Source organism: Carlito syrichta, unplaced genomic scaffold (genome assembly GCF_000164805.1).
Source record: "Carlito syrichta isolate Samal-C Ts95f unplaced genomic scaffold, Tarsius_syrichta-2.0.1 Scaffold301909, whole genome shotgun sequence".
Classification (NCBI taxonomy): Eukaryota; Metazoa; Chordata; class Mammalia; order Primates; family Tarsiidae; genus Carlito; species Carlito syrichta.
Window position 1 is genome coordinate 112,383 of NW_007246005.1, and position 26,085 is coordinate 138,467.

The 26,085-nt window shown below is 39.7% G+C and overlaps 2 pseudogenes; both read left to right on the plus strand.

Moving 5' to 3' along the window:
- Positions 1-10,331: 10,331 nt before the first annotated feature.
- LOC103257946 lies at positions 10,332-20,160 on the plus strand (annotated as a pseudogene).
- LOC103257945 lies at positions 16,815-18,538 on the plus strand (annotated as a pseudogene).
- Positions 20,161-26,085: the final 5,925 nt, after the last annotated feature.

Consider the following 26,085-nt stretch of genomic DNA (forward strand, 5'->3'; position numbering starts at 1 on the left):
CAATATGGGGCCCCTGTAACTGATTTCCTTCCTCCTCTCCTCTACCCATGGCACCCGAAAGAGTGCTGGAAGATAGCACCTGAGATAATAGTCATTAAGTGTGTCTTCCATTTTTTCTTAATCTGAGTATATAAAGCCAGACTGAATAAAATTTTGTCTATAGAGTGCCGCTATAAAACCATAAGGAAACATTACATTCAAGAAGTGGTGTTATCTAGAATTAAATTTTAAAATGAGGGCTTGAAATATACTATACGCTTTTAAGAGACCTTTTTAACAGTTATACAGGGACACACAGTTGACTGCAATCCTAGGCAAGGCCTAAACCTTTAGAAACAGACTTTCTTTTAAGTAACTTGCCTGCTATCATTCAAAAACAAGAAGAGCTTACACAGCTTATAAAGTTCCTTAGTGGCCAGAGGACGATACTCTTTTTCTTTTTTCACATATGACTAAAATTATACTTTTTAAAGTTAGCTTCAACTTGTTTCAAGTTAACAAAGGGCAAAGTAAGTGAGATTTCTATACTCTTTTACAAGTGGATTAGAATGACCTTACCCATGGAATCCATGAAGGAGAACACAGGCTAAGGAAATGAGAGGAAGGGGTTTCAGGGAAAGAATTTAAGATAACCAGTAGCATTTCACACACAAAACTGGTGCCTTTTGCACATAATTGACAACAAAAACATGGAGATGTTAACAATATCGACAGGACAGGAGAAACCGAACATAGAAAACCAGACCCAGAGTAGTCTTATGTTTGAGAATAGCATAGACCTGAAGTGGAATTGGCAAGCAATTCCTACCTCCAAACAGCCTTAAGTGTTTGGGTTAAAAGTGGGCTATTTGTGGAGGGAGCTTCCGTGGGCTTTGACAATGTCAACTATCTCCCTGCCTCTTACGTGTCTCTGTTTTCCCTCAGGATGCTGGGAAAACCTAAGGGGACCCGGGGACCGGGGTGGCCACTCCTTATGTGTGCCTTCCCACATGCCCCATACCCTCCAATTCTGCCAGGCATTTCTCAGGGACACTGGAAGCCCGTTTCAACCTCCAATCAATCTGCCTCTAGGATTCTTTCTAACCCTCCAGTGACTGTTTTTGGGATCTGGTGTGGATTCAGGTCTGCTGAGTATCTAATCAAGCATAGGGCCTTCCAAGCTCACAGAATCCTTTATGACTAGAATGGAGAGGTCCTTATGAGGCCCTTACACATCATGGGAATTGATTCCCAACACCTTTGCAGGTCTCTATGTCACCTAGGGGAGTCTGTTTGTACAGATCAAAGGGAAGATCTTATCTTTGATGCAGACCTGAATCTGAGTTCATAATAGGTGGAGTTCCCTATTCTCCTGGAGTTTTTTCAGGGCCTACATAAATACTACATAAACAAAGGGAGATAGCAACACTCACAAAAACATAAAATGACAAAAAGGAATGTGCACCAATCAAATTTTTAAAATCATGACATGGCCCATCAAAGTATAACAAACTACCCAGTTTTTTTTAGCAAATTCAAATACAAACAAAAGAGTATCCCACAAAAGCACTAACAGGTCAGCTCAGCATTTCTCTGACGCCCACAAGTGACCACAAAGGGTCCAAGTGAGAAAGCTTCCTCCACCCCTGCACCCCTCCAGCTTACTTTCTGGTTGGCTTACCAAAAAAGTGCATGCACTTTACAAGATGAGGTATCCTGTGAGGGTTCTTACTTACCAGTTCATCAAGGACTGGTCCTGGTCGGCGGGGAACCTCCCCAGAGAGTTCCTGGAACACAAACTGACTCCAGGAGCTGCTACAGAAGTCTCTATCAGAAGATCCCGTCGACCAAGGTCATTCTGTGGTCGCCAGAATGTTGCAATCCAAATAATACTCAGCTGCTAACCCTCGACAGCAGTAAATCAAGAGGCAGACAACTGGTAGAAAGTAGTGCATTTTTGAATTGGAATCCAGGAGCGGACTTTGGCTCCTGGCATTTCTACAATGGTTCTGCTCACCCTTCAGATTTTACATTCTGCTTTTTCAAACAGGTAGGATTGTTGGTACCTATATATTGACTACATGACTAGCAGAGCATTATACAGGATTTAAGTTACAGTGTATTTTGTTAATAACAACATTTATGGTTTGCATTTCCTGGCATCATTTACTAGAGGCATCACACAGTTTCACCAGGCAAAGGTGTTAATCGAGCTTGCGATAAAGAAAGTTAACACAGCCTGAGACATTATACATTACTACATGTTTTTATACGCAAAACTTACATACATCACAAGATTTATGATTACACTGAAACAAAAGTTACACAAACTACAAGACTTACAATTACTGTAATACTATATTATTTAAGCCTATGACTACTAAGAAAAGGGAGTATGTTTTCTTAGAATAGTGTGTTTTCAAAATGTGATTGAACACTTGGCAGCATCTGTTAAAAGTAACATTTGGAATATTTATAAGAGAGTTTCTGAACAAAAACTAGACCTCTCCTGTCAGAATCCCTCTGTGAGCTGGACTGGGAATCCACATTTTAAAAAATGTCTTCAGATAGTTATTATACAAAATAATGATGAAGAACAACTGCTTTGGAATATTAACTCATATTTTTACCTTTAAGTTGACTTAAAACCATGCCTGTTGGATATGCAAATATATCGGTAAAACCACACGTAGAAGTGAGGGTATTACAAGCATTAACATCTCTGTTAGTTTGCTACCAAGTTGACCTTTCCATGAATGAATTTCCGCTGCCTCTGAATCTACCTCCATAACACACAAAAGCTGTATGATAGGGTAGGAGAAAAAAAAAATCATTGTTCAAATCACTGTCTAAATATTTCTAATAACCAAAAATAGGGCAAATAATCTCCCTGTAGCGCACAAGTCCTTCCCTGAGGGAAACAGAGATGACAGCAACGAAGGGACATCATTGCTTCTTCTTTTCCATCTTCCCATCACTCACATCCCTATTTCTTCCACATATACAAGACCCTAGCACATACAAGGCTACAGAGAATGGATCGTTTCCTTTGGAAACAACCAGAACAATTTTCTGATACAAAGTTCTCAGAGGTACACACTTTAATTTTTTTGTTTGTTTTGCTTTGTTTTGTTTTTTTGAGTTGGAGTCTCACTCTGTCACCCAGACTGGAGTGCAGTGGCCGCTTCCGGCCACCACAGCCTCAACCCGCTGGGCTCTGGCGATCCTTCCACCTCAGCCTTCCACGTAGCTGGAACTACAGGCGTGCGCTACCACACCCGGCTGATTTTTGATTTATTGTAGAGATGAGGTCTCGCCAAGTTGCCCAGGTGGGTCTCGAACCCGCGGGCTCAGGCAATTCATTCACCTCAGCCTCCCAAAGGCGTGGGATTACAGGCTGAGCCACCGAGTCCAGCAAAGTACACACTTTTATAAACACATACCTTGACAGCAAGTAGGTGAAAAGAGAACATGTGGTCTTGAGATTGTGAGTCCAGCAAGAATTTTCAAAAAGTTAAATGATAGAAGTAGTTAATATTATTGAGCCACAACTCTGTGTCAAACACTGAGGTAAGCAATTTATATATTGTATCACTTAGTAGACAGAAAGTGTAGGCTGCCTCATATAATATCCTCCCCTTTTTCTAGCTAAGGTAAAGGTAAAGGAATTTTTCAGATGAAATTAAAGTCCAAAACCAACTGATTTAGAGTTCATCAAAAGGAAGACTATCTTGACTTGGCCTGACTTAATCAAAAAATCCCTTGAAAGATAGACTGGATTTTTCCTTAGGGCAGATATTTCTCTCCTGTGCTGCCTTGAAAACTAAGCTGCCATGTCATGAGAGGTCCACAGACAGGGCTATGTGACAAGACTCTACGGGCAGCCTCTGGAAGCTGAGAGCAGCCCAAGATGACAGCCAGCAAGAGAATCGGAACTTCAGCCCAGCAGCCATAAAGGACTGAATTCAGCTGATTTGAATAGCCTAGAAGCAATTTTTCTCCAGTCAAGCCTCTAGATGAGAATACAGCTCAGTTGACACCTGGATTGCAACCTTGTGAGACCCTAAGTATAGGACCAATCTAAGCTGTCCTGGGATTCTGACAGAAACTGTGAAATAGGTGTATTATACTATAAGAAAAGGACTGACAGTGGTGGGAAACTATGGGAGGGTTAGGGAGGGGAAGGGAGGTGGGACTAACGGTAGTGAATATCTGCCTGGGGACGGGAAGACACCCTTTTCAACAAGGGTGCCTGAACGATGCACATTTGTAAACCTAACCCTTAACTGTACCCCACAATTTTAAAATAAAAATTTTTTTTAATTAAAAAAATAAAAAATAAAATTGTAATACACAATATATATTAATAATAAAAGACTAATACAAGTCAAAAAAAAGAAATAGGTGTATTATTTTAAGATCCAAAGGGTGTGACCATTTGTTACACAGCAATATAAAATAATATTGATTTTTGGTACCTAGAAACTGAGTATTGCTACAACAAATACCTAAAACATAGAAATAGTTTTGGAATCAGGCAAGTGAGAAGAGGCTAGAAGAATTTTGATAAAGTCTAAATTGACTTGAATATATATTAGTAGAAATATGGACTTTGAGGATGCTGCTCTGAGGTTCAGAAGAAAGTGAGGAACATGTTATGTGAAACAGAAAGAAGAGGACATGAGTTATTCAATGGGAGAAAGGTCTCACAAAATTATACCCTGAAACTACATACAAAGCAGAACTTGTGAGGGATAAAATTGATTCTAGTTAAAGAGAATTCCAGGCAAAATGTGAAAGATGTCCCCTGATTTCTTCTTACTGCTTGTAATAAAATGTTAGAGAAGAGGCAAACTGAGGAAATAATTGTTAAAAAAAAAGAAGAAGAAAGGAAGCCTACATAATCTTTTGTTTCCTGCCTCTCAAGAAGGCAAAACACTAGAATTAATAGATCTAGTCATGAATCTGTGTTGGGTATGATAGTATAATCTTTTGATAAAGCTTAAGATTAATCAGATGAATGGTGGTCAGACTCAACAGCTGGGTAAACTTGAACTCTTTGCAAGAAAAGAGACACTCAATTTCAGTAATCTTTTTATCAACATCCCCATCTGTTCTTGCCCTGACACTGGAAAAAACGAAGCCCACAAAGGCAACAGTGATTTCTGTGTAGTGAGCATACTTTTTCCATAACTGGGGCTATTTCTTCTTCTCTGTCCCTTCATTAAATTAATTTTCAAAATTGTCCAAGCTTTTGGTAAACACAAAAACCAAAAGAGTCAGACTCATTTATTTGTTCTATGTTTTGATGTTTTGGCTCTTTTTTTAAGATGTGGGGTACAAGTCAGATATTTTAAAAGAAATGTCAATAATACTTTTCTGATTTGATATTCTTATAGTGCCCATACCATTTAAGAATACAGCATTTTTTCATGTTTCTATTGGCTACTTGTATGTCTTTTGCAAAGTGTCTATTCATGTCTATACCCACTTTTGAATAGGATTGTTTGCATTTTTTTTTTTTTTTTTTTTTTGAGTTGGAGTCTCACTCTGTCACCCAGACCGGAGTGCAGTGGCCGCTTCCGGCCACCGCAGCCTCGACCCGCTGGGCTCTGGCGATCCTTCCGCCTCAGCCTTCCAAGTAACCGGAATTATAGGCACGCGCTACCACGCCCAGCTGATTTTTTGATTTATTGTAGAGATGAAGTCTCGCTGCCCAGGCGGGTCTCGAACTCGCGGGCTCAGGCAATCCACTCACCTCAGCCTCCCAAAGGCGCAGGATTACAGGCTGAGCCATGCATTTTTTTTTTCCGGAATATTTGAGTTCCTTGAGATCCTGAATGCTAGGCCTTTGTCATATATAGAGTTGGCTAATTTTTTTTCCATTCTGTGGGCTATCTACCCACTCTCTTGATTATTCATTCTGCTTTGCAGGAGCTTTTCTATTTGATGAGGTACCACTTGTCTAACTTATCTCTTACGGCATGGGCATCTGTGATCAGGAATTTCTTGCCTATTCCAATTTCCATCAGGATGTCTCTTGTGTTTTCTAAGATTCTTATAGTTTGGGTTTTTAATGCTTTAAATGTTTAGGTCTTTGTTCCATTCAGAGGTGAATTTTGTGTATGGCAACAGGTAGGGGTCCTGTTTTAATCTTCTGAATGTGGTCAGCCAGTTTTCCCATTCTTCTACTGATTCTGAGATTGGAACATACTTGTCTTTCCAGCTCCCTTAGTTCTGACATTGAATTGATTACTTGAGGTCTCTCTAGTTCCTTGATATGTGTATGCAATGTTATAAACCTTCCTCAGACCCGATTTCAAGATGTTCCAGAAATTTTCTGTGTGGTGTTTTTGTTTTCATTTGTTTCTAGGAAGTTTTTTGTTTCTTCCTTGATTTCTGTTAATGCAAAGTCATTCAGGAGCATGTTTTTACTTTCCATATACTTGTATGTTTGAGGGGGTTCCTATTGGTGATGATATATATTTTTAGTTCACTGTGGTTTTTGAAGATGCTTGATATAATTCTGACCTTTTGAAATTTGTTCATGCTTGATTTATGTCCTAGTATATGGTTGATCTTCAAGTATGCTCCGTATGATGATGAGAAGAATGTATATTCTGTTGCTGTTGAGTGAAGTGTTCTGTAGATGTCTACTAGGTCCAATTAGTTGAGTGCCAAACTGAGGTTGCAGAATTTTGTTAATTTTTTAATTTGATGATATTAGGCTGTTAATGTCGTATTAAAATCTCTGACTGCAATAACTGTATGGCTATGTATCTCGTAGCTTAATTAGAAATTATTTTATAATTTGGGTGTTACTGTTTGGAGTCATATATATTCTAGATAGTTATTTCTTGCTACTGGATCAAGTCTTTTATCATTATGTGGTATATTTTAAACTTTTATTGGTTTAAAGTCTGTTTTGTCTAATACTAGAATAGCTATTCCTGTTTGGTTTTGGTGGGGGGGGTTGTTTGTTTTTCCATTTGCCTCAAAATCTTTCTCCAGCCTTTTACCTTCCACCTATGGGTGTCATTTGCAGTGCAATGGGTTTTGTGAAGGCAGAAGAAGGATGGATCATGCTTTTTTAAATCCAATTTGCAACTACATTCCTATTGAACAGCATGTTCAGTTTGTTCATATATAAGTTAATTATTGATATATGGCAGTTGCTACTGTCATATTGCTATTAAGAGGCTGCTTTGATTTTTACATTGATCTTTACAGTCTTTAAACTCTATGCTTAACTATGCTTTTCAAACGGGTGGAATAGATCTGTGCTTAGAAATCTTAAATATCTCTTAAAGGGCTGGTCTGGAGATGACATATTCTCTTAGGGACTGAATGTCTAGGAAGGGTTTTAACTCTCCTTCATTGATGAAGCTTGGCTTGATGGGATAGAAAATTTCTTGTTGGAATTGCTTTTCTTCAAGATTGTTAAAAATGAGACCTGTCCCTTCCAGATTGTAGGGTTTCTGTTGAAAATCTGCTGCAGTTCTAATAGGTCTTCCTTGGTTGGTGGTCTTCTTGTCTCTAGAAGCCTTCAGCATTGTTTCTTTCATACTCATCTCAGCAAGATGGATTATTATATGCCTTGGGAGAGAAAGAGTATTATATACCTTGGGGATGGTCTTCTGTTGTAATTCTTCACAGTAGTTCTCTGAATCTCATGCATCTGCATGGTCTCCTCTTTAGAAATATAGGGGAACTGTTCTTTGATGATATCTTCGAAGGCTTGTTACAAGGTGTTTCACTGAGTTTCCTCTTCTCCCTCAGGGATGCCTATCAGCCATAGATTTGTGTCTTTACATAATCCTCAGACTCTCATAGGCTTTGTTTATTCTTTGTTAACCTTCTTTCCTTGTTTTTGTCAGAGTCAGTTAGTTCAGTAGCTCAGTCCTCAAGCTATGAGACTTTTTTCCTCCATCTGGTTGAATTGGCTCAGGCTTTCTACGGTACTTGGAAATTCCATGAGAGAATTCTTTATTTCCAGAAGTTCAGATTGGACCTTCCTTATAAAGGCCAGCTCAGCATTCACCGCCTGCCCTGTTTTCATGGTCTGGATGATCAGTGTCCACCTTCTCATGTATCTTGTTGAGTGTCTTTGCCACCCATAACCTGAATTCTATGCCTGTCATCATGGACAGGTCATTCTGTATGGGTTCCATTGCTTGGGATCTGGGAAGCTCTACAGGGGATGTCAACTCATTAAGGTTTTGTGGATTACCCATGCTTTTTTGTTTTTGTTTTTTGCTCTTTCTTCCTCATTATTAGGAAAGACACTTCTCTATTTTGTTTTATTATTAATTACATAAGCTTGATAGTGTTTGGGTAACCACTGGTGGGTTCATTTATTTTTCATGACCTCCCTCGGAGACTTTCCCCTCCCTTTGGGACAGGTGATGGGATATTGACTGGAACTCCAGTGTCCTCTTCCACCAGAGAATATGTCTCATCAACAGGATTGACAGGTGACCAGGCAGTGCCCTGCAGCTCTTTTTCGCTTAGCTTAAGTGCCCTTAGGGTTGTGGAGTGGCCTTCTTGTCTGGGCAGTACCAGATCTGTTGCACAGGGGTAGAAGAGAAGTAGTGGGGTATTGTTATTGTTCCCTCTGTCCACAAGTTAGCAGAGTCATAGCCATTCCCAGATTTTGCAGAGGCACCCTGCCTCTTAAACCCTGTCCTGCCCTGTGGAAGGGGCTATGACAACAATGTCAGATCCCTAAGGGAAAGCCCTATCTGCAGCCCTGAACTGGGGCCACAATGCCTACTGGTACTAAGGAAACATCCTGAAGTGGTGGCGTTGAACTGGTTGCATTGAATCTGATGTATAATGATGAGACAGAGAGAGGGAGCATCCACACAGCACAGATCACCTCCAAAGAGTATTTCCCACTGATCCTCACGTTTGGGGTGTTGGATTGGGAAAAATGGTGCAGGACTTGGTGAATTGGATTTCCCATGCTCCAAGTGGCTCATGCCAGTGCCTCTGTCTATATTTAGGGCCTCTGCTCCTAGCTGATGTGAGAGGGATATGGAGGAGGGGGTCTGGGCTGCCTCTCCCTTGGCTGAGACTACAGATGCTTATGTGAGGTGTGTAGGGAATAAATGTTGTCATTGGGGCTGGCTGCCTTCAGGAGTCTCTGGGCTGGAAAATGTTCATCCTCAACATCCCCAGATGACTATCTGATAGACCTTAGCTTGGGTTTTCTGATAGAGCCTCAATGCCTTAGGTTTGCTCCTCCATATAGGTTTCTTTGCAGAGTGCTGCGATTTTATGATGTCTTCAGATAGCCAACTTGGTCCTCCCCTTTAGAAAGAGTAGTAGAAAGATACAGTTATCTTTCTTCTGATCTCTAGACTTTCTGTCATGGCAATTTCATCCAGTGGCTTCAACTTGAATGCGAAATTCGAATCAGATATATTCACCTAGTAAACACCTTAAGACTTTACACATTTGTATTTTATTTTATTTATTTATTTATTTTTTTGAGTTGAAGTCTCACTCTGTCACCCAGACTGAAGTGCAGTGGCCACTCCCGGCCACCGCAGCCTCGACCTGCTGGGCTCTGGCAATCCTTCCACCTCAGCCTTCCGAGTAGCCGGAATTACAGGCATGCGCTACGACAACCGGCTGATTTTTTTGATTTATTGTAGAGATGAGGTCTCACTGCCCAGGCGGGTCTCGAACCCGCGGGCTCAGGCAATCCACTCACCTCAGCCTCCCAAAGGCACAGGATTACAGACTGAGCCACCGAGCCTGGCTACATTTGTCTTTTAAATGTATCTATTTTAGTTGTTTTCCATTGAAAAGGTTTGTTTAAGTTGTTGAGTTTGTCATTACAGTGTACATTAAAATTTTAGAGACATTGAGGAAGATGAAATGCACAACATTGACTGCAAGGTAGTGTTTATCCTGTTTAATGTTGCTGAGTAGACTGTCTGGTAATATAGAATAAATAGAGTCTCTCTCATATTGCTATAGCTGGAAAGTTGAGACTGGGTAATATATCATAAACAGAAATGTATGGCTCATAGTTGTAGAAGCAAGGAAGTCCAAGATTAAGGTGCTAGCATCTGGAAGGACTTGCTTGCAGTTTTACCATAATGCAGAAGGCAAAAAAGCAAAGAGGTCAAAGGGGGCCAAACTCAATCATTCATAACAGCAATATTCCCAGACAAACAGAAAAGTGTTTCGTCAAGAAATATGTGTTGTAACAACAACAGGAGGAATCAGAAAGCCTTGGAGAACTTCTTTAGTAGTACACTGACCTTTTGGGGCCATGTGGCTGACACTTCCTAAGGTCAGAACACAGTCAGGCTAACAGAGTTTCTGTTTTTCACACAGCCATGGCCGCAGCAGAGAATACCCCTGAAAAGCCTCTGCTCAGAGGCAAAAGAAAGCAAGATCTGCAAGAAATGTGGACAGAAGTGGGGCTGGATGTTTAGTACTGGTTGCCCAAGCTACAGGAGGACTTGGGTGTGACCTGTGCCCAGGCATCACAACACCTAGAAGGAAAAGACCTTCAGAAGTTGCAATCTCAGACACAACATCCATGGGAGAAAAGAGCCCTGGAGAAGTTCCTTAAGCTCTCACGCTCACACGGTCTTTCAGAATTACAGGAGTTGCAAATGGAGGTGATGGAAAAAAAGGCAGAAGCAAGCAGAACAAGCCCTGCGGGAGCTGAGGGACTTGCTGTCAATAGGGAAGCAGCAACATGAAGGAGCAGTGAGAAGAAAAGAAGCAGAGCTGAGGGAAGCAATGGACATACCTGAAGAGTGCTGGCCACCCCCTGAAAAGCCCCTAATAGAAATCAAAGACAACAAGGAACACTTTCCCACAGGCAAAACCTCCCAGATAAAGATCTGGTGAGAAGGGCCATTGGGAGGGCTGGCCCTCCAGGGAAAATATAAAGCCAGCCATCAAATGGGCCTTATTGAGAAAAGAGAGGAGCTAATCAATGTCCCCAAGAGTTCTCACTCTTTGGCCTTGAGCACGGCACATGGATGGAAACAATAGAATTTACATCTTCTCAAGAAGAATCCATGTTCACCAAGATGACAGAGAAGCCGGGCTTTAGTGTCACTACCTCAGCCAAGGGTGGGGGTTGGAGTTTAGTCTACAAGCTGGTATGGATCAGAGAAAGCATTCAGAATCCAGAGAAACTCAACCATCACGTTCTGACACTCTTATTTCTGTTGAACCAAATTTAGCATGTCGCCATGGCTTTCTGTCACTTTTCCATAGATCAGCTACAACTCTCAGAGGTTGCTCCCCAGGAATTGAAACTCACTGAAGACCTTATGGATCAGACAGAAAGCCCAGACAGATTCCCCTCGTTGAGATATATGACTGAAAAATTTTTCCACAGGTTTGGCTTCATGCCAACAAAGGCCCTCTACACCTTGGAGGAATCTACTGGTGGAAGGCTACTTCAGAGGGTTTTCAAACTGAGCAGCTGGGAGAAGTAAAACAGCAGTCAACAAAAGCTCTGGATATTTTCATAAGGGGCAGCTACAGTGGCTTTGCAGTGAAAGCTACTGTGGGTATGAATAGGTCAGACTCTCATTCAAAAACATCCTTGCAGAAAAAAAATTTCCAAAATCTCCAAACCAAAGTCCAATTATCTGTGGCCCAAACAGGTGGCCCCCGAGAAGCAGATGGTCTTGTCCAGTGGAAAACTGGCTTAGTTGCCAGCAATCAAACTTGGTGTGTCATTAACCAAGAACTTCAGCTGGTACCCATTTGAGCTATCATCCTCTCCCACCGAGAAGTGATTTTAAAGATTCCCTTCAGCTGGCTAACTGCATGAAAGACAGCTACATTGCTCTGACTAGACTCAGTGGCCAGATTCCAAATGACGAGCAATTACTGAGTGCCATGAAAGAGACCAGAATTTTCTTAGAGGGTGTGAAATCCTGGGAGATATCTGACCCAGAAGAGCAGTTGAAGAAACTGATAAACTTCATGTAAATATTGAGTCAAAAAACAAAAAAGCTATGATACTTGGATAAACATATGCCTCAAAGATTGGGATCTGCAGAATTTTCTAGTAAAGATTGTCAACTTTTGCAAAAACTCTTCCATTTATAAAAGTTAATTTATTAGATCTCAATTACACAGCCTTCTGGATCCTCATATCTACAGAGTGAAAAACTTTCCTCAGGCTCACTCCATTATGCAGTAGATCTGCCAGGCCAAGTCATAGGAAGAACAAGTCAACATTTCTCAATTCTCTGAATTAATTAAAATCTTAAAAGAAACCCAGAATGACCTCATGGAAGTAAAGGTCAAATCTGAGTCCCCAGAAACCGTGGAGGAAGCTCAAAGAAAAGCCACTTACAAGGTCAGCTTGGCTCTCAGCAACTTCTTGAATTACCTCGGAGAAACAGAGCAGCCAGACACACAGCTCTTGCTACTTTCCATTGCAGCTGGTGCAGGATATCATTCAGAAAACAATACTTTTCAGTATCTCGTAGGGTATGATGAGTTTAACTTTCTACTGGATAAAATGCAAACTGCCCAAAATAAATATCAGAAGCTCAAAAATATTTGCACCTACAGAGCTCAGGCTTTCCTGGTACTCACAGGTTTGACAGCCACAGTTGGAGTCACAGCTATTTCTAAAGAAGAGAAAACACAACACATGGCATTAATGAGACATCACATGGGACAGTCAATGTCTAAAGAAGTTGCACATGTACTCATCAATTTTGGAGCAGATCGTGTTTGGGAAAATCTATAGAAAAATTTGAAACTGCTCATTGCTGGGGATTATGAAGCCACCATTTCTCCTTTGCCAATGAACAAGATGAAAACCCAATTAGAAAGTCTTTTCCATAGAAAGAAACTGTCCTATGAACCATGTGATAATGAAAATAACAAGTGGGAGGTAATAGAAAAGGAAGCCTTCTTAGACTTACTCCAGCATCTAGGTCTACAAAATTACTACCCAAAAAGGATGAGCAGAGCTAACTTCCATCTGATCTACAAGACATCTGTGTACAACACTCACCCCAGCTCTGAACGGGAACTTCCCTTCTATTTTCTGAAAAAGCTACTGATGATGGATTATGGGCTGAGACACTTGGTGTTGACAGGGGATGAAAACACAGAACACCAAGTCTGTGTAAGTGCCTCAAATCAGGAAGATGAGGCTTTTGATCCATTTAAAGACTTTTTGGAAAACAGTAATAATCCCACTAAACTTCCAGACACTAATTCTAGGCCACACATCCACCCAATGGATATTAAAATGGCAAATTTTCACTGTCCAAATGATTTTGCCCGACAATATATCTTGACCAAACTTTCCATTTGTCAGTTTGCCCTTCCCCTATTGATGTCTAATTCCTGCACTACTCAAATTGAATTCTCTCTCTGGTCTCTCCGTCAAATTAGGAGATTTGGCAGCAAAAAAGGAAATCACCACAAGGGAAGAACAGTAATAAGAACCAGCATATGTGTCACTGTCCATAAGAGTTGGAAATGGTCTCTTTGCTTCCAAATCTCAGATCATGAACTGTCTTCTCAGTAACCGTAAGCATGATGTGCTTTTTCACCGACACTGCATAGGAAGCAGCTAAGACTTTCTTTTGATGGGAGGTGTGGTGGAAATCTACTGGTTCTGTCCCATAGGGGAAGATGAGGACAGATTTGACAACTGTGTGACCGTTCTCAATCTTCATGGAAATGCAAAGGAACATGAGAGGCAGCTCACCTTCCTGCAGGAGGTCTCTTCTCTCGTTATAATCCTCATGTCGGCTTCTGATGACAATACAGAAAACTGAAAAATAGTCCGTGACCTGTGCAAATCATCAAGACTTTTGACCTGCTTGCTTAATGACAAAGAAAAAGCCATAGCCAACAATTCTAGCCAAAAAGTGAAAATTGGCATCAGAAATAGAAATGAGGTGGAAATAACAGAGGAGCTTACAACTACAATCAGACGTTTGCTATTCACTGACAAAGAAAAGGCAGAGTTTAATGGACTTCCTGGGAAAAATAAAGTTATCTTAGAGTAAGGAAAACTTACTACCCCTCCATGGACAACGGTGGCACTGTTGGTGTAAGAAGGACACAAAACTCTATCATCTGAAATAAAAGGGGAATCGGAGCATTGAACAACACAGGAGTGAGATTGAGGCAGATAAACAAAGAATATGGCATGAACAGTTGATCAGAGCCTTTCCTCTCAATGATTTAATTCAATCTGTCCTTCAAATTCTCCAAGAACATTCGGAAACTCACACCAAACTCTACTTCTTGCAGTGGCTGAGTATGTTTTGGGACAACCTTACTACAGGACACTTGGAAAAACTGCATGAGAAGCAAAGATATTTGTGGTCACTGATACAAGCAGAAAAGCAAAAGGCACCCAAGAGCACCTCCCTGAAAAGCTGGCAAAATGAGATAGAAGTCATCTCCACAGAGATTAGTGACTGTACTTTGGGAACTGAGCAACTCCTCAGAGAAGCTGGCCAAATTTATGAAGCTCTGGAAGAGCTGTCCTCCAGAAATGATATCCCTTGTCAGTCCCTTCCCCATATGGCTGCAGACCATTTGGGTGTTCCCATTGAGCACCAATGGGATGGGGATGCTTCATACGTGCCCTTGAAGTGGGTAGCAGCTATTTTTGACAAGGTCTCTGAGAAACTTGGAGACAAACGAGTGTTTGTTCGCTCTATACTTGGCCTGCAGAGCTCAGGGAAGTCCACCCTGTTGAATGCCCTTTTTGGGCTGCAGTTCACTGTTAGCACAGGCAGGTGTACCCGAGGGGCCTACATGCAGCTCCTGAAGGTGGAGGCGACATTCATATAGGAACTTGGTTTTGACTTTGTGCTTGTTTTGGAAAAGGACTTCGAGCCCCAGAACTCAGCAACAAAGCCCAGAATCGGGACAATGGGTTGGCAACCTTTGTCACTGGACTTCCAAACTTGACTCTGATCAATATTTTGGGGGAGAATTCATCAAAAAGCAGGATATCCTACCAATAGTTGTCCAAGCCTTTCTGAGGTTGAAACAAGTAAAAAATTTTCCAAATTGTCTCTTTGTCCATCAAAACGTGGGGGAAGTTACAACTAAAGACCAAACAATGCAAACATGAAGGCAGCTAGAGCAGAGACTAGATGAAATGATAGCAATAGCTGCTGAACAAGAACAGTGCTCAGATGTAGCCCACTTCAGTGATGTCATTAAGTTTGATGTCAATAACCACATCTACTACTTTGTTTACCTCTGGGATGGCAATCCTCCAATGGCCCCTTCTAATCCCCACTATAGCCACAATGTCCAGGAACTGAGAAATAGAATTCTTGTGACCACTGAACAGGAATCCAGGGGAAGCATCATGAGGATATTAGATGTAAAATTCCAAGTTCAAGATATGTGGAGAGGCCTTGTAAATGAAAACTTTATTTTCAGTTTCAGGAACACTCAAGAAGTCATGGCCATGAGCAAACTGGAAACCATGTATAAAAACTGGACTTGTGAGCTAAGGAGTTACAGTCTGAGCTTGCAGAATGAGCTGAGTAACCAGATTCAGAATGGAAAAGTGCAGACGCTCAATACAAGCACACTTGAGACTCCAGTTACAGAAAAATACAAAACCATCAAATAGGAACTTGAAAAATATTTCAATGAAGGCCCAGATAGTGAAATACTGGTTCAATGGAAAGCAAGTTTTGAAAATAAGCTAATATTCCTTTAGAGGCACTTATCTCAGCAAAAAAAAAAAAAAAAAAAGCCAAGGGACTTATTCATTAAAAAAAAAAGTCAGGAAAGCCTGAATAAGAGAAAGATATGTTATGAAACCGAATTATTGGAAAGGAACTGAAAGTTGGCTTTAACTATAAAGGATAAACAATTGAGTGAGAAAGAGTTACATGAGAAATTCAATGAACTTTGGACAAAATGGGTCTGTGATGTGTCCTCAACTCTCCCTAAAGTCAAAGAACCTGACATTGATGTGGATTCTGAAAATATCCTTTTGGAGTATTTCCAAAAGGAGACAAACATCGTGAATATACTGAATAAAAATTCTACAGAGGAGTTCAAAATTAATTATGATGAACATGTCAAAATGAATAAAAAATATAAAATGTTCAAAATGACACTAGAATTATGTGATAAAGAGTTCATTGATATGACTACAGATTTCACTGTTTCAAAATTTAATAAAACTATTCATGATATTTGGAAACAACACCCTGATTACAATCCAAATTATTTCCATGAAATTCTGAGAATAGTAGATGAGGTGGTGAAGTCTGCCTCCACTGGGGAAAGGTACACATTTACAAGTAAATATGTCATTGACTTAACTGTGTGTTTATTTCAGAGAGCATGAGCACATTTTAAGGAAATGCACGGGGCATTTAAGGGAGCAAATGATCCTGTAAACTATCTAGAAAGCAGGAAAGATGATTTCTTCACGAGTTTTAAGATCTCCTGCCAAGGAGTAACTTCTATCAAAACATTTGTTGATTTTCTTTGGCACATGCTCACTCCTGCTGTCTCCGCCACCATATGGGAAAAAATAACCATTAAAATTGCTGAAGACATGCAAGCTACTTGCCCTGCTTTCAACGGAAACAGGGCTAACCTGGAAAAACACATTCTCATCTCTCTGGCAAAAGAAGAAAACTTTGATGCATACTGGCAATACCTTCATAATCCAAAATCATTTTTTAGGCGTTACATTGAAATCCATATTAAGAAATATTTTTCAGGGGCAGCTTCCAGCTGCGTGACCTGAGAGCGCGAAGCCAACAAAGTGCCTGGTCTACGCTTACGGCCGGGACTGTGTTAGAAATTTTAAAAGCACTACCAACATGTCTGACATCCAAGAATCCATTAACCAGCTCCAAGATGTGAACCTTCATGAGAATCAGAGATGTGTACAAGTGACAGAAAGTGACCTCGGAAGTGAGTCTGAGCTTCTGGTTACTATTGGAGTCATTGTACCTACAGGCTTTGAGTAAACAGCTGCAGATGAAGTGAGAGAGAAATTGGGGTCATCATGCAAAATCAGCAGAGACCGTGGCAAGATATATTTTGTCATTTCAGTGGAAAGTCTGGCTCAGGTTCACTGTCTGAGGTCAGTGGAGAACTTATTTGTGGTTGTTCAGGAGTTTCAAGATTACCAGTTCAAAAAAACAAAGGAAGAAGTTCTTAAGGATTTTGAAGACTTGGTTGGAAAACTCCCATGGTCAAAACCTTTAAAAGTGTGGAAAATTAATACCAGGTTTTTTTGTTTTGTTTTGTTTTTGTTTTGTTTTGTTTTTTTGAGTTGGAGTCTCACTCTGTCGCCCAGACTGGAGTGCAGTGGCCGCTCCCGGCCACCGCAGCCTCGACCTGCTGGGCTCTGGCAATCCTTCCACCTCGGCCTTCCAAGTAGCCAGAATTACAGGCATGCGCTACCACCCCCATCTGATTTTTTTGATTTATTGTAGAGATGAGAAAAAGAAACAAAGTGCAAAAAGATAAAGCAGAATTCAAGTAAAGGGGAGATTGATAATGGACAAGGAGACAAAACAGATGAGAGATTAAAAAAGAGTTTACTAACAATGCTTTAGATTCACATATCTTAGATTATTATGAAAATCCAACCATCAAAGAGGAAATACCAACATTAGTAGGTGATGATTTGGCATCTTGCAAAGATGAGACCGATGAAAGCTCAAAAGAAGAAACTGAGTCTGAAGTTCTAAAGTTTAGAGTCACATGCAACAGGGCAGGAGAGAAACATTGCTTCACTTCAAATGAGGCTGCAAGAGATTTTGGGGGTGCTGTTCAAGATTATTTCAAATGGAAGGCTGACATGACCAACTTTGATGTGGAAGTTCTTTTGAATATCCATGATAATTAAATTATTGTGGGCATTGTATTGACTGAAGAGAGTCTCCACCAAAGAAATATCACACATTTTGGATCTACGACTCTTAGATCAACTCTTGCCTATGGGAGGCTCAGGCTCTGTGATCCTCTACCTTATGATATAATAGTCGATCCAATGTGCAGAACAGGGGCAATACCAATAGAGGGGGCTACAGAATGGTCTGACTGTTATCATATTGCTGGTGATAATAATCCACTGGCTGTGAATAGAGCAGCAAATAACATCGCATCTTTATTAACCAAGAGCCAAGTTAAAGAAGGCAAATCATCCTGGGGCTTGCCCATAGATGCTGTTCAGTGGGATATCTGCAATCTGCCATTGAGGACTGGCTCTGTGGATATTATCCTAACAGATTTGCCCTTTGGTAAAAGGATGGGCTCCAAGAAGAGAAACTGGAACCTTTATCCAGCTTGCCTATGTGAGATGAGCCGTGTCTGTACACCTACAACAGGCCGAGCTGTGCTACTTACTCAGGACACGAAATGCTTTACTAAGGCTTTATCTGGAATGCAACATGTATGGCAAAAGGTGGACACAGTCTGGGTGAACATTGGGGATCTCCGTGCTGCAGTTTATGTTCTGGTACATACATCTCAAGCTTTTGTTCATCCCTCAGAACAAGATGGAGAAAGAGGAACTTCTTGGTGATGCAAATAATTAAGAAGACTAATAGTATTTGTACTTCACAACACTAGAAATGTTCACATGAAGAAGTTGCTTTGAGAAAAGTAGTATTAACCAAAGTGCAGTCTGCACTCTGTAAACCATTCTAAAGCTCTTCACCCTGCTTAGCCAAAGGTGTGAATGTAATGTGATGGAATTGAAGAGTTCTTCCTGGAAGCTGTTTTGAAGGGGTATTAGCTGGACAATTAGTATTTTGCTTGAAATACTTTAAAGATGCCTAGATAAAAGCCTACTAAAATGCTCTGGGATTTGAGCTTAAACAATTTTATTTTCAGGTTTATAGTCTTTACCATTGTGGCAAGTCCAAAACTATCCTGGCCTAAAGGAAAGTTAGAGAACATAGTTACATCTTAGGCCACATTTCCTTGCCTATGAACCTTTTCTACTCAAGTTCTTCATCTCAGTGTCAAGAAACTGAAGTATTATTACATTTTGTAAACAATGTTTTCCAGCATAACAAGGTGAACTATCACAAGACCTATAGGAAAGTTTGCCATCTACCTTAAAAATTACAATATGCATCTGTTATTTGGATTCATACATACAACTAAAATAGAGGACTAAGATTTATTCAAGGGATTGTAAAGATACTTAACTCTTAATGCAAAGTAGAACATTTCTATTTGTGAATAGCAAGGTACACTGCTAGATAAGGTATGGGACCAAAAAACCAAACTAAACTTCTGTACATAAAGGTGTTTTGCTTTTCAAAAACAAACTTGTCAGAGTATTTTTTTGTTATTAGTTTCTTAAAAGGTCTAGAGACAAAACTGATGTATCTTTGAATAAAACACTTTTAAATTGGGGAAAAAAAAGAAATATTTTTCAGATAATGGCGGTGAAAAAATAAAGACTTTTTGAAAAATGAGTTTAGATGACATCAAGCATGTTATCCTCTCTGCCATTCATGAATCTACATCAGTAGTTATAGATAAAAGCAGCACTGCATCAGGATGGTTGGATTTATTCTGTGTACATCTAGGAAGTAACTTGATCTTTCCTCGAAGAGACCTAATAAGCATTGAACATCGGGATATAAGAGATACTGTGTTTCTTAAAGACGCCATGAGTGAAGATTTGGCTCCTGCAATGAAGAGAGAAGAACAGAATTATTCAAATATACCAGTAGAAGAAATGGTTCCCAAAATTGCGAAAATTCTCTCTGAACATCTCTGTGGCTGCTGGAAGCAGTGTCCCCTCTGTGGAGCAATTTGTACAAACACAATTTCAACACATGACGGAGACCATAGTGTTCCCTTTCACCATCTTTGGGCTGTCAATGGAGGGAAATGGTATAAAACTGACATCTTTTTCATTGATTTCTGCACTAGTTTGGTAGCAAGTGATTATTTCTTGATTTTCAGTGATGACAGAAAAATCCCATTTAAAACATAAGGACAGGCAGGAGGGAATTATGCCACATGGAGCATTACCCCAGATTCATCCATCCAGCCATATTAGAAATGGTTTGTCTTCCATTCATATCAAAGCTAGAAGAAAAATATGAGAAAAAAATTTTAGGCAAAGGTAGTATCCCTGATGCATGGGCCAAATTCATAAAGCAGGATGTGCTTGATGACTTGAAAAAGCAATAATACACAATGACCACAAAATAGCCCCAGTGTCTGAAGAGTCACTGTACCTAAAAAAAAAAATACCTAAACCACTCCTCCTTATAATTAGATGCTTTACTCTTTCCATGCTTTAAAAGAAATATGTCAAAAATAAATGAGCATATCAAAACTTGAAGATTTCCATTTAAAAGGACTTCATTTATCTCTACCTTTCTTACTTCTGAGTTAAAACAAATAATTAAAATATTTAAATATATAACAAAAAGAAATAAAATCCATTTACAAGCACCTATTTCTTTTTTTCTTTTCTTTCTTTTTTTTTTGAGTTGGAGTCTCACTCTGTCACCCAGACTGGAGTACAGTGACACACTCACATCCACCCCAGTATCAACTGTTAGGCTTTGGCAATCCTTCCGCCTCAGCCTTCCAAGTAGCCAGAACTACAGGCATGGGCTACCATGCCCAGATAATTTTTTATTTATTGTAGAGATGTGGTCTTGCCAAGCTGCCCAGGCTGGTCTCGAACTTATGTGCTCAGGCAATCCACTTGCCTCAAGCTCCCAATGTACTGGGACTACAGGCTGAGCCAAAAGGCACCTATTTCATATTTCAAAATATTATTGTATTATTTCTTTTTATTTTAAAATTATAGTGACTCAGATAAAGTCATTTTAACAGAGGAAAATCAAAATCATTTCAGGTTACCACAAATTTCTATAGAATGACAATATTAATATTTTGACCAATATACAAGGTCTTGATTGAAAGCTACAAATTCTCTTTAATTTGTGTGTGTGTGTGTGTGTGTGTGTGTGTGTGTGTGTGTGTGTGTGTGTGTGTGTGTTTACCCTCTGATGTGTTGAGGAAAAGTTATTAACCCTTAGATGTCAAAACATTTGTGGAAAGTTTATGATTTCCATTCATAGCAATATTTAGACATATTCTGTTCAAGGAAAGAATAAACCACAGATATGACCAAGTTAGAGTCTTTATCAACTCAGGAAACATTATCAAGAAAATATGATAAATGGAAATAACCATTACCCTCTTCTTCCCTGGAAATTGGCAGTTCTCTGTGCATACTAAGAACAAAATGATACACAAAGCTTAGGTATTCACAGCATGGTATTATGCACAAGTCTGAGAAGAGTTGGCTCCTGGAAGAAAATTTATAATGACCAAGTAAAAAGTATCACTTTAATTAAATTGTAGACAAGGCCAAATTTGATTAGATCATTATTGATTAAAAGAATGATTCCTTAAAGAAAAATATCAAAGAGTAGTTTTTAAAAATCTCCTACAAAACTTAATTGGATTCTAACATTTCAACAAGAAATATACTTTTATATGTAAAATATAATCAAATGCTTATCTCCAAATCAGTCACATCTGTGACTCTTCCTACCATTTGAGCCATAAGGTCATTATCAGAATAAAAATAAAGATCACTCTGAATCCAACCAAGGGACTGAGAGGGGAAAAATCTGCACTTTATGCTAGGTTTTTAAAGCTGATGATATAAAAAGATTCTGTACAAAGAAATTTCTTCATGGTGGACATAAAGGCACCACTGGCTTCAATTTATAGGTGTACTCTCTAGCCTTCATAACCAATAAAAATATCCAAAGGAACACAAGTAAACTTGAGTAAGAACCTTTAGGGTGGAGGCAGGAGAAGGGAAAACAGCAGATAACAAATGTTGACTATGGCCACAAGTTGCAGAAAACAGGATTTGACTAGAGATCAGCTAGAGTCAGTTAAATCTAAGGTGGAGTCAAATTTGCCTGGTGCCAGACATTGCCCCTATTATTCACTCATTGTAATACATTATCATAGCAAATGACACACCTGCTGATGCCATGATAACTCCAGTAGTGATCAAAAATGTACAAAAAAAAAAAGTATCCAATTTCAGGACATCCCCAACTTTTTTCTCAGGAAATCCATGAATATTCTGCCCCTTAGTGGAAAAAAAAAATCTATGAGAGGGAAAATAGCAAGCCACTAACCTCAACCCACTCCCAAAAGTGTGCCGATACTCCTCTTTCTTGAGTGTGTCCTTTCACTTTCAATAAGCCTTTCTGCTTCACTGAGACTTGGTTTTGATTTTTTTTTTCTCACGAAGGTGTCAAGAACCTGAGTAGCTGCCCAAAATAGAAGGTCCCTCATGTCTTTAGGAACCCTACTGGGCCTTTGTCCAGTCTCAAAATGATGTGGATCTTCAGGGCTGAGAGACAAAACGCTGATTCTACCTCCTTTGTCCCCTCAAAGAGCTTCAAGCAAATATTCTCAGTTTCAGATCAAATGACTCATGTCTCCAGAAGAAGTTTTGGACAGAAAAATTACAAAAGAAACAGGGGTTCTTAAACAGTATGATTTTATTGTGTTCTCTTGGAATGTAGTCTTAGTGACATTTGGCAGAACCTCCTAAAAAAGATAAAGTTGAAATGGTGATGGAAACAGAACCCCTGCACAGCATGGTGCCTGCTGCTCACAGTACTGCATCCTTGAAAATGGTTTAATGTTCAATTAACATTTTCTGAATGCTTTTTATGTTCTTAATGAATCCATAAAAGCCTTTAACTAAAGTGAAATGAGCCAGACACAGTAAGATAAATACTGCTGTTTTCATTCCTAAATCAGGGCTTTAAAGGTTGATCTCACAGAAGTAGACCAAATAGTAGTGGTTGCTAGAGGCTGGAAAGGGTAGGGATAGAAAAGACATATGGAGAGGATGGTTAAAGAATGCAAAGTTTGAGGTAGATAGGAGGAATATGTTCTAGTGTTCTATAGTACTGGAGGGTAGCTATAGCTAACAATAATGTATTGCATGTTTTTAAATAGCTGGAATAAAGGATTTTGAATGTTCACAACATAAATGATAAATGTTTGAGGTGATAGATATGCAAATTATGCTGACTTGATCATTTCACATGTATATATGTATCAAAATCTCAGTCTCTACTCCATAAATGTGTACAACTATTATGTATCAATTTAAAGAAGTATCATATATCATGTAAACTATATTACACATCACAAAGAAGGACTAAAGTATGAACTTTGCAGCAACTTAGATTTAAGTGTATAATATTGAGTGATTTATCACAGAAAAAAAGAACTGAGTACCACATGTTCTCACTCATAAGTGGACCTTGTACAATTATAATACTATAAGAAAAGGACTGGTGATAATGACAAACTTCCAGGGAGGGGACACCTCATCAATAAGGGTACCTGCATAATGAACATTTGTATACCTAACCCTGAATTGTACCCCACAACTTTAAAATTAAAAATTAAAAAGAAGAAAGCAAAATTATTCTGTACAATTTTTTAAATGTTTGATACATTTCTAAATCATTTAAGCAGTATGATTACAAAATGAGATTCAGAGGTAGTTCTCAAGAGATTGTAACTGAGTATCTCAGCCTTAAAATGTATTTCAATATATTTTTGTTTCTCTTTCTTAACCTTAAGACTTGAAACATGTTTTAAAACTTCTTTTCTCCCTTTATCTACCAGACACTCCCTTGCACCATGTATGCTTAATAACTAAAGGCTTGCTTGGAAATCCAAGGGGCTAATCTTAAAACAGTCTTCTTTGGGATCCTCCCACTCGGCATAAGGCACAAGGTGGTTGATCTATAACCTGACTTTAGTTGAGAAAGGCCAATCAGAACTCAGATCTGGGAGGACAACCACCCCAGATAAGATATCAAGATACCCCATGCCACACCCACATTCTTTCCTGGTACAAGTTTCCCTTTTTAAACCTTTGTGCTCAGTCTAAAAATTTGAAATGCTTTCTTTGAGGCATGAGACAGGTCATTTCCCCATCTGCTGGCTTTGGAATAAACTTACCTTTCATTCATGACTACATCTCCTGCTTGTTTATTTCAGTGGCCCAGCTTATGTCAATTACAAGATCCCAAAAAGCGGTAAAGAGGTAAGTTGAAATCAAGAGAAGATGACTATTAACAGATGGGTATTTAAGTGATGGAAGAAGAGACAGTAATGCTGTCATCGAGGCAGGGTCAGGTTGGCAGGGATAACAGTGGCAGTACATTGGGCATCACTGGGGGAGGAGAGCTCAGGAGCAGGAAAGCAGGGGTACTGGAGTCATTAGAGATGACATCAAGAAGGGGAGAACACTGGGTGTAGGTGAAGGTCACAGGATTAGAGGTGGTCAGAGTTATAAGGTTGGTAGGGATAGGGTTCTCATGGTCAGTCAGATGAGGCTCTCAGAATCATTGAAAGTGAGGAACACAGAAACACAGATTGCCATGTCAGTACATTTAAGGATGTGGAAGTCAGTTAAGACAGGAATTTCAAGTGCAATAAGAAAGAAAGAATCTTAAGTCCTGTAGGGATGGAGTGATGGATTCTAGGACAATATCTAATCACATGAATAATATATGAGTTACTTATATGTAGAATCTAAAATTTGAAACTATAGAGGCAGAGAATAGAATGGTTATTACCAGAGGGCAGATTTGGGGGTGAGGAAAAGGGTAAATGTTGGCCAAAGGGTACAAAGGCAGAGAGGAAGCAAAAGAGAAAGGTAATTCAAAATGCAGAAGCTGGTGTAAGTCAAGTGTTGAGCGTCAGGGGATGTCAGCTTTTGCAGTTGTGGTTAAGAGCACAAAATCAAGCTGGGCTCAGTGGCTCAGCCTGTAACCCGCGCCTTTGGGAGGCTGAGGTGAGTGGATTGCCTGAGCCCGCGGGTTTCAGACCCACCTGGGCAACTTGGCGGCCCTCATCTCTACAATAAATCAAAAATCAGCCAGGTGTGGTAGCGCGCTCCTGTAGTTCCAGCTACTTGGAAGGCTGAGGAGGAAGGATCGCTGGAGCCCAGCAGGCTGAGGCTGTGGTGGCTGGGAGTAGCCACTGCACTCTAGTCTGGGTGACCGAATGAGACTCCAACTCAAAAAAAAAAAAAAAAAAAAGTACAAAATCAGAACTCACACTGCTTAGTTGTACATATGGCCGCCAGTGTTAACTAGCTGTGTGACCTTGGATGACTTAGGTAACCTATCTCTTCTTCATTCCCTTCATCTATAAAATGCCACCTGAAACAAGTATAAGAATAGCTTTAAATAACATATAAACATATATCCCTAGCACATAATAAATGTTCCAATGATATTAGAGAGTGGTAGTAGTACCAACAGCGGCAGCAGAAATGACAACAAAAGCAGCAGAAGGCAAGTTAATTAAAGTAACTATAGTAGTAATCAACATCAAGATTGCTACTATACTGAAATGTAGTCAAGTTTACATTCCATTCTGAATTGCAAGTTCCTGTATCACAGCAGACAGATCTATGTAAATGAAAACCTAAATCCAGGGAAGATCAGAAGCTAAAAAAAGGGGGCTGACAAAACCAGTTTTTCAGAAAGAAATGCTTAATAGGGATTTATGAACAGAAGCCATGTCTGTGTCTCAAGACAAGGTGAAGGATCCTCGCGCCATAACTCCCCAGACCCGGGACTTACATACCATAGGGATAGGGTGATTCAGAAGAGATGTGTGGGACAACTACAGTATGATACCATCAGGGTTGTTTGACCGAAAGGAAGGATTTTCAGTAAGTCCTTCTCTTATGCAAGAAACAATAAATAAATGGAACCCTTGAAAGGCCCTGTCAGAACTGGGGTTAATCACAAGTCAACACAGCAGATTAGCATCCAAAATGGAGTTGCTATAGCCTCCACAATTCCTGAAGTACAGGGCCCAAGTTCTACATTTTGACCAAAGTAGTGGTTACAAATGTGTTTGCCTCATTGTTTCCTTATCTGTATTTTTTTTTCTCTAAAGAGCATTTTTAAAATAAAATCATATTTAAAATGTAAAAAACAAAAAAGGGTAAGGACTAGAGAAAAGAAAACTCACCAGGCCAGGGCAAATTTAGAGCATAGCTGGGTTCCTGCAGCAACAGTTATC